Source organism: Grammomys surdaster, unplaced genomic scaffold, assembly GCF_004785775.1.
Source record: "Grammomys surdaster isolate TR1022 unplaced genomic scaffold, NIH_TR_1.0 66, whole genome shotgun sequence".
NCBI classification, from domain to species: Eukaryota; Metazoa; Chordata; class Mammalia; order Rodentia; family Muridae; genus Grammomys; species Grammomys surdaster.
Genome location: NW_021604568.1, coordinates 11853787 through 11862047, shown reverse-complemented (window position 1 = coordinate 11862047; position 8261 = coordinate 11853787).

The following is an 8261-nucleotide window of genomic DNA, read 5'->3' as shown; positions in this document are numbered from 1 at the left end:
TATCCACTGTACAACACTAGTTACCTTGTATCCACTGTACAACACTACACTGGAACCAGGACAGTGTATCTGGAGCAGGATAAAGAGACAAATACTGTACTGAACCACTCAGCACCTCTTAACCTTCCCTATGTAATATGACCTCTCCAGGGCTGCATTTTCCCATACGTTTGTGATTCTCAAAAGAAAATTGTCTATGAAGATACCTCACGGCTGAAAAATGGACCATGTGCACACTATTTGTCAGCTATGTTAGTATTAGAATCTAGTGGCATATAAACTTTATCTAAATGTTAGATCAAACTGGTAGTTACTTAATTATTTTTAGTTTTAAAACATTCCTCTTGGGAGGAGATCATCATGGTTTGAATTAGTGACTATATATCATTAACTGCTGAATGTTCTTTCTTTAAGATACATATACATATATATCTTTTAGAATTTTGAGCATTTAATGACATTTTAATAGAATGTAATAATTTTTTCTCTCATCCCACACACTAAAATTGCTTACTATTGTAACAGTTACTAATGTTCACCCATGGGATGATGTGGTTCTCATAAAAATAAGGTATACTACTGGTTTAATAGTTTATAAAGCTCATGTGACTATGAAGGGAGCCAATTTTTTAAATCATTGTTTTGGTAGGAATATCATCAGGCTTATGAGTAGAAATACCAGGCATTGCAATTCTTCCTTGTGATTTAAGGGCCATTGGTGTAACAGTACAGGGTCATCAGAGACACACAAAGAGCTGTGGATCCCCAGAGTGCTAGTTCACCTGTTTTGAGGCCACCAGAGCCCCTTTACCTGTGGAACCTCTGTCTTTTACTCAGAGGTCAGTCATAATTCTTCCAAGACACTTCATGATTCTAAGAAGTTGATGGATATCTTTTGAATCCTGAGCATATGTTTTATTTCTAGAATTACTAACTTGAAAGACCTTCTCTAGAATTTGTTTTATGGGGATTTAAGAATGTTAGCATGAATGTGGGAACTGTGTTGAAAAGAGCTGAACAAATCAAGTTGGTTTGAGGGGCTAAGAATAATAAGAAACCCAAGTCCATTGAAAGTAGGTCAGAGAGGCAAGGGAGCTCTCTGCGTGGGAGTTGTTTAGTCTAGTCAGAAGAACAGCTCAATATTAATGAAGATACATCACATTTTGGTACAGGAATAGGAGAAAGGGTAGAGTTTAAATATTTTACTCCTTCAGTTAAGATTGGCCACAGATAAGGTACAAACAAAACCTAAGAGAGATCAGTGGCCCTGGCTTTGATGTATGAGTTTAAGGTCCAGGAAGGAGCTAGTGTGTTCTTCAGGCTGAGCATGCTGACCTAGTGTATTAACTTCCTTTTCTTCTAGCCATACTGAAGAGGACCTTAGGCATACATTTAAACAAACCTGTCATTTATAATTCTGTGTTATACTGATGATTTATTAGGCCCACACACTGTCTTAAATGTCAAGGCAAGGGGCAGAAGGCATTTTTTACATTAACATCTTAACAATTTCACTCTCTCCAGCTATCTGAATCTTGAACCATTTAAGTTTACAAACTCTGAGTGAAAACCTGTCATTAGCCAGAGAGCAGCTTTACATCACAGTGGAAATGCTCATCCTTCTTCTATTGGAAGGTTACCAATTATCTCATGGCAGCTTTAAATTTCCTCCTCAGAAGCATTATGGGATATAATAGTTTGGAGCTTAAAAGTCACCTGAAAAAACACGTAATAAAAGTTTAGTGTCCAAGTTTGCACCATTAGAAAGTTGTAGGAAACATTAAGTTTAGCTTTGTGAGAAGTTTTATACAATGGAGTATGTTGTCAAAGCTGTTCAAGAGATGTTAGGGCAAGAAGAGGAGGAATGGGAGGGATGGAAGGAAGCAAGGAGAAGAAAAAGAAAGTGAGAGAAGGAGGAAAGAGGAAAGCTACCAACTGGAACCACTATTGGTCAGCCATAACTATGTTTCCTAAGGATGATATAAAATAAATAACAATATGGCATTCTTTTCTTTGCCATTAAGAGACTTACCATTTGGAAAGCAATCACTGGTAGATTGTCACTGGCCAAGTAGGTGGCCTTAGGCTTATGTTCATATTAGCAGCACTAACTGGACTCAGTGGGTTATTTAAAAGGAAAAAAATAAGTTGGGGAGATATGTACTGGGGGAGAATAGAGGAGGAGTTACGAATTAAGCAAGGAGTAGAAGATGGATATCTTCAAGAGACATTATATACGTATATGAAAATATCAAATAATATAATGAAAATTGGTTAAGAAGGTTACTGTTCTTGCAGAGGATATGGTTTCAGTTCCAAGCACCCATATGACTGCATAGTTCAAACTATAACTCAAGTCCAGGGGGTAGGACACTCTCTTCTGGCCTCTAAAGGCACTAGTCACATATATGTTTCACATACATACATGCAGAAAAACTTTCATACATATAAAATACAAGTAGATAGGTCTAAAACAATCCTCACTTTACAAATGGAAACAAAAGCTAGAGTGTTCATATTTCCAATGATATGAAAACTTCAAATATTAAATTATTCAGACATTAATACTTGGCACTACCATGTCTTGAACAAAACAGAACTGAGCTGATAACTAGACAAGATACTTGCATTAAAGACTAAAGCTTTGAGATTACAACATTTGCATATTTCTTTTTAGAGGACTAGGGAGTGATGGTATCCTTTGAATCCAGTTGTTCTTCTTGGTCTAACTGTGCCTTTAGATAGGTAAGGCTGGACCAAACGTGACAGAGGTTAGATGCATGAACCTCAAAACCTTCCTGTTGGTATGTTTTTTCAGTAGTCTATGGCTATGTCTGGGCTGATGGCAAAGCTACATTTTTATTAATGAGTCCAGCATGCTAAGGGTAGAAGTAATTTACCCTAGGTGTCTGGAGGAGCCATCAGCCATCTATTTTGATTCAGTCCATTACCTGCTTCCCATGAGGAATGAGCTGAGAGTCTGGCTCCAGACTCAGAATGCAAGGAAGATGGATAATATGCTCACCTTGCTTTAGTCATGGATCTCCATGTGATTTCATTCTGAGATCATAATGAACAATCATATTTTTCTTTAGGAAAATCTCTTTTCTTCCCTTAATGATAATGGGCTTCTTAATATCTTTGTTCTTCTCACAGTTATGGATTACTGTGCCAGTTATTCCGAGTAGAATCCTTAAAATAATTCTTCCTTTTTACATTGTTCCAGATGGCTGCCTTAATTTGTTTATTGCTTTTGCAGATGTTGCAGAGAATTTTTGGGAAAATAAGCCAACGATGGATGACTGCAGTTAGTGAAAGGCCTTTTCCAGTATAATTTGCATATATACTGAATCATTGTGTTCTAGACTCAAGATTTACAGGGTTTAAGGAACTAGAGATTTATCATTTGGGATGGTAAATAGTCTTGCTTTTTCTTGAAAGAATATACCCTTGCAAATAAATTTAGTAGCAATAAATTATGTTTCTCTTTGTCAAACCAAAGAAGGAGTTGTATAAATATAATCTCTTATATTTTAAACACTGTTACATAGTTACTAAAATATATTAATATAATCCTGACAATAAAACCACCAGATATAATTGTAATTCTTGATACTTTTCCCATATTTCTGCTGCAACAACTGAGGTCCAAAGAAGTTACATAGAGTAATTCAGACATTCTGGCTCATAGACTGGCTTTCTGCATACGTTTTTTTTTTTCCTAATGACATGTAATTTCTAACGACTGAGGACTTTACACAGTCTATATCCAATAGAGTATTTTTTATACTCTTAAACTTTAAGGGAGAAATTGTGATAGCTCAATGTTCTATTTAAATATTCTCAATTTTGACCTAGGGTAAGCCTTGCATATCAGCAAACCTAACTACCCACTTACTGACAATTTTCTTCTGCATTCTCTCTCATTTGTGTCAATGTAACCTCTGCTGAACTCTTCCTAGTGTTGGATTCCATGTGAGAATAACCCCCTGTTATATAAATGTACTTATCAGAATCAATACAATTAAGGCGTTATTATTTGAATTCTGTCTTAAAGGAACTATTGACATTTTCACAAACGTAGTATTCAATGTAGATGGTAACAAATTTAATTGGATGACCTGAAGTACAGGCTAAGGTAGATAATTTAAAATATATTATTGCTTAAAAGTTTCAACTAAAAAAAAAGTTTCAACTAAAATAATCTGTATTGAAAATTTATCATCTTATTTATATTATCTTTTTACTTAGTATATCTCACGTTCCTAGCATGTCTTCATGTAACACATTCTCCAGAGTTCCTTCATGTTAATCATTTTTGCTCATCAACACAGTAATATTTGCAGAAAGAAATGCATCATTGAGAGAATATCAAAGTTTTAACTACAAATAAATCATGCTAATAAGCTCAAGCACAATGTTTGAATTTACGAAAAGCATTTAAAAATTTTTTAGAATAAGGACACTTCATAATTAATACATATTTGAATCATAAAAGTGTTGAAAGGCTACTGATGATTTTCAACTGGATGTAAACTCACCTAGGAGACAAAGTGTGTCTGTGTTGCAGGAGGTTACATTGGGTTAACTGAGGTAAGAAGAGACATCACTGCCTACCACCACTATTGTGGGAAGCTATCCTTATCACATCATTGCCATTAACAAGTCTGTGCGCATGCGCTGGAAGGTTTTCCCGCCTTTATTAATCTGACAGTTGGAACACGTCATGTGGCCTGAGGCAACAGGAGCCCATCAGAGACTGCCACGTCCCAGGCGAGCTTAGCTCTCTATATAAGGGAAGGGTTTTAGGCCCTTGGGGTCCCTCCTCGTTTGTGAAGCTTATGCTCTCCCTCTCAAGATGCATTAAAGCTTATACTGCAGAAGGATCCTGAGTGTGCCGCGTCTTTCCTGCTGGCGGGAGGTTGCGCGGGACAACTGGTGCGAGAAACCCCGGACACTTGACCTTGCCATCGTCAGCACCTTGGAGGACCCCTCGATAGAGGAGGATTCAGAACTGCAGGGGTGAGTTCGGAGAGGTATGTCTATTCCTGAAATATTCGGGTTGTGCTTGGCTGTCATTTTCATGGTGCTTGTTTTGCCCTGTCTTCGCGGTGGCCATTGTTAGTAGCAAAGTAGTCTGAAGTAAATAGCCAGTGACACTGGTCTTGTCTCTTTCTCCCTCCTGTAGATAAAGGTGGGACAAAGTTCCTCTTGACTCCCGGCCGTTAGTCGGACGTAGATAAGCCGCGGGCTGGGCCGCTGTTACTTTCACTTTTGAGACGGTACTAAGGCGGACGTAGATAAGCCGCGGCCGTCATGGGTTCATCACAGTCAATAATCACTACTTTGGAGGCCGTACTCAAACAGCGGGATATTAAAATTGCTAACAGGACTTTGAGGAACTTCATAAAAGAGGTGGATCGCGTTGCCCCCTGGTTTGCCGTCTCTGGGTCTTTGGCTCTCCCCTCTTGGAATAAACTGGGAAAGGACTTAGAAAGGCACCGCGATGACAACGATTTGAGTAACGGCACAGTTGCGATCTGGAAACTTATTAAGAACTGCCTACAAGATGAAAACTGTAAGATAGCCATAAGGAAAGGACAGGCTACGCTAGAAGATGTTCAGGATAGCATGTCAGAAACCGAACGCAGTGAGAGGATGGGCGCGCGTAGGAAAAAGGTACCGAAACAAAAGGAAAAGGAACACCCTTCAGCTGAAGAAAAGAACCCTCCTAAAAAAGGAGAGATACCCCCTAATGGGAAAAGCTTGCTTTACCCCAACCTAGAGGCACTGACTATCGACAGTGCAGAGAGTTCCTCTGGGGACTCCAGTGAGGAGTCATTAGATTCTACAGAGGAGGCGGAGTTAGACGAGGAAGCAGCAGAGTACGAGGCAGAGAGATACCATCCTGATGAGCGTAGAATCAGAAAGCCTCTGAGGAAGCCCCCTAAGAAAACGGTTCCCTCGGCCCCCTCAATTCCTCCTCCCCCATACGCTCCTCACTCGGGATATTCCCTGCTCTCAGAGAAAGTCAGGAAGAAGCTCAGGACAGCTTTCCCTGTTTTTGAAACAGAAAATGGAGGGCGAGTGTACGCTCCTGTAGACTTTACTCAACTAAAAGAATTGGCCGAATCAGTTCGTAAATATGGGCCCAACGCCAATTTTACTTTGGTACAATTAGATAGACTTGCCAGCAATGCCTTAACTCCCGCAGATTGGCAAGTGATTGTTCAAGCAGCCCTTCCCAGCATGGGTCAATACATGGAATGGAAGGCGTTATGGTACGAAGCCGCACAAATACAGGCTCGCGCCAACGCTGTCGCTCTCACTCCTGAACCGAGGGAATGGACAATGGACTTGTTGACAGGTCAGGGAGCCTATGGTGCCGACCAAACCCATTACCACTGGGGAGCCTACGCTCAGGTTGCAGCTACAGCCATTAAGGCATGGAAGGCACTCTCCAAGAAAGGAGAGGGCAACACACAACTTACCAGGATAGTTCAGGGGCCTCAAGAATCTTTCTCAGACTATGTGGCTAGAATGACAGAGGCTGCGGGGCGTATTTTTGGAGATACTAGTCCGATGGAGCCTCTGATTCAACAATTAATCTTTGAGCAAGCCACACAAGAATGTCGTGCAGCCATTGCCCCACGAAAACATAAGGGGTTACAAGACTGGCTGCGGGTTTGTCGAGAGCTTGGTGGACCACTTACTAACGCCGGATTGGCGGCAGCCATTCTCCAGTCACAGAGACGCCCAGTTGATAAAACTAATCTTAAGGTCTGTTATAGGTGTGGCAAGCCTGGTCATTTTAAGAGAGATTGCCCCACGGCTAACAGGAAACCAGGTGTTCCCTCGCTCTGTGACAGATGTGGCAAAGGATACCATAAGGCCAGTTCATGCCGTTCCATTAGAGACATGAAGGGCCGGCTTCTCCCTCCTTTAGATGACAAAAAAAAAACGGAGTGGCGGGCCCTCGGACCCAGGGCCCTCAAAGATATGGGATCCGTTGGACCAAAACCCAGGAAGTTCAGGAGAGAGAACGATCAGAGTCCTCCCAGGGCGACCGTGCCGATTGGACCTGCGCACCGCCTCCGATTTCCTATTAATCCCTCAGATGGGAGTCCAGCCAGTCCCAGTTGAACCTGTAATGTTAACCCCTGGGGCCCTGGGACTTATATTGGGCCGAGCGTCACTTACACTACAGGGCTTGATAGTCTTGCCAGGCATAGTAGACACTCAACATTCTACTGAATTGCAAGTCTTGGCCTCTAGCCCAAAAGGAGTGTTCTCCATCAGCAAGGGTGATCGTATTGCCCAATTATTGCTTATGCCAGGTATGGAAGATGAGACAGAAACAGACACAAGACAGATTGGCTCCTCAGGAAATGATTCTGCTTATCTGATGATATCATTAAATGAAAGACCCAAATTAATCCTAAAGGTACAGGGAAAAAGCTTTGAGGGAATTATGGATACCGGAGCGGACAAAAGTATTATATCCACACAATGGTGGCCCAAAACATGGCCTGTTACTGAGTCCTCCCATTCCCTACAGGGGCTAGGGTATCAATCTAGTCCTACCATCAGTTCTACTGCTTTGTATTGGGAGGCACCTGATGGTAGGAAAGGAAGATTTATTCCTTATGTGCTCCCTCTTCCTGTTAATCTTTGGGGAAGAGATATTTTACAAGGTATGGGCTTCACCCTGTCCAATGAATATCCTATAGAGTCATCCCATATCACCTCGTATTCCTCACAGGCTAAAGCAATGATGACGAGAATGGGATACGAACAAGGAAGTGGTTTGGGCAAGTTTAGGCAAGGAAGGGTCAAACTTATTTCACCCTCCAACAAACAAGATAGAAAAGGTCTGGGTTTTTCCTAGGGGCCGTTGAGGGATTCCTGCCCATACCTTGGAAAACAGAGGATCCGGTGTGGGTTCCTCAATGGCCACTATCCTCTGAAAAATTAGAGGCCATCACAGAATTAATAAAAGAACAGATGACCCTTGGCCATATTGAAGTTTCTACTTCGCCTTGGAATACACCCATTTTTGCAATCAAGAAGAAATCTGGGAAATGGCGGTTGTTACACGACCTCCGGGCAATTAATGAACAGATGAATTTGCTGGGCCAAGTGCAGAGAGGGCTCCCCGTCCTTTCTGCTCTTCCAAAAGACTGGTCTCTTCTCATAGTGGACATTAAAGACTGCTTTTTTTCCATTCCACTGTGTGTTCAAGATAGACCTCGGTTTGCCTT